This window comes from Neophocaena asiaeorientalis, unplaced genomic scaffold (genome assembly GCF_003031525.2).
Source record: "Neophocaena asiaeorientalis asiaeorientalis breed wild unplaced genomic scaffold, Neophocaena_asiaeorientalis_V1.1 scaffold254, whole genome shotgun sequence".
NCBI lineage: Eukaryota > Metazoa > Chordata > Mammalia > Artiodactyla > Phocoenidae > Neophocaena > Neophocaena asiaeorientalis.
Genome location: NW_020174705.1, coordinates 8549596 through 8550947, shown reverse-complemented (window position 1 = coordinate 8550947; position 1352 = coordinate 8549596).

Sequence of the window (1352 nt, the reverse complement as noted above, 5' to 3'; positions counted from 1 at the left end):
TTTATGGGAGAGATGGCCATTGGTCAGGAAGGATCTAGACATCCTCATGGAGGAGGAGGCTTCTGAAATGAACCTCAGGGGATAGCTGTGATATTCCAGGTAGGGATAGGATGGAGAGAGGGCAGTGCAGGCTAGAAGAGGGAAGCATGTGATTTGGGGAAAAGTGATTTTTTTGAAAACAGCTCGGTCGACACAGTAGTTGGTCTTGTTTTCTGTTCTGTCAATAATGCCCAAGTGTATTGCTTGACACTCAGTAGGCATTTCATGAATATTAGATAAAGTAATGAATGAATGAATCAATCAATGACTAGTCACAGGTATGGGGGAGGGGGAGATCTAAAGCCCAGCTGGGTGGTCATGGTTTAAATTCCTAAGGTGGGTTGTCATTGACTTCGGACAACAACATGGTTGTAATTCCCCAATTGAGTCCTAAGTGATGCCAGGTCCTAGCAGTTGGGGGAAGGGGAGGAAGGAGAGATCCCTTCTGTTGCCCCACCCAAGGTTGGAGTGAGAGACCTCCAACCAGCTAGGCCTTGTCTCTTTAACAGCCTCCTAGAGGCCAGGTTCTAAGGCACAAGCCCTTAGGCAACTGGCTTTTGCCTCCCTCTCCAGGTTTATCTTCCTCTGTTCTTCACCTTGAACCTTTCTGAGAAGGAGAAAAGGAGCTCCTGATAGCTGGGAGGTGGCCTGGTATTCTCCTATGGAACAGAAATGATTTCACAGATCACCAGCACCAGACACGGTCACCCTTGGCTGTGATGGGTTGAGACCACTCTGCTGTTATGTCCGAACCACAAAAGTGACCAAACTGTCCCCATCCTGGCTAATATGAGTGACCGTTGCATCTTCTTCAGTTACTGTTGTAGCCTTCCTTTCCTGCTTTCTAGATAACATTAAGATACCCAGTTGTAGACACAATATTCAATCGGTTAATAGCAAGTCACCAACGCTGGTGGCACTCAAGAGAGGGTATTATACAGGGCGAAACATCAAGGGGTGGAGATCACAGGGGACATCTGAGAATTCTGCCTGCTGTGGCAAATCATTAAACCTTCATTTTAATGAGCCTATTCCCGCTGTGCCCCCAATGATTCAGGCAGGTGGAAGGGGAAGACCTATAAGGAGACAGTGTAATGGGGTGGAAACCCTTACATATGGGTCCAAGTCCTCCATATGGGACTTGGGGCAAGTTACTTAAACTTTAAAAGTTTTAATATCCCCATTTAAAAAATAGGAGTCATCATAATAAACGATAACAGTAAAAACTACTTCATAGGGCTGTTTTGAAGGCTGAGAAAACACGTAAAGACTGGCTGGAGCAGAGTAAGCGATCAATACGTGTTAGGTATTAT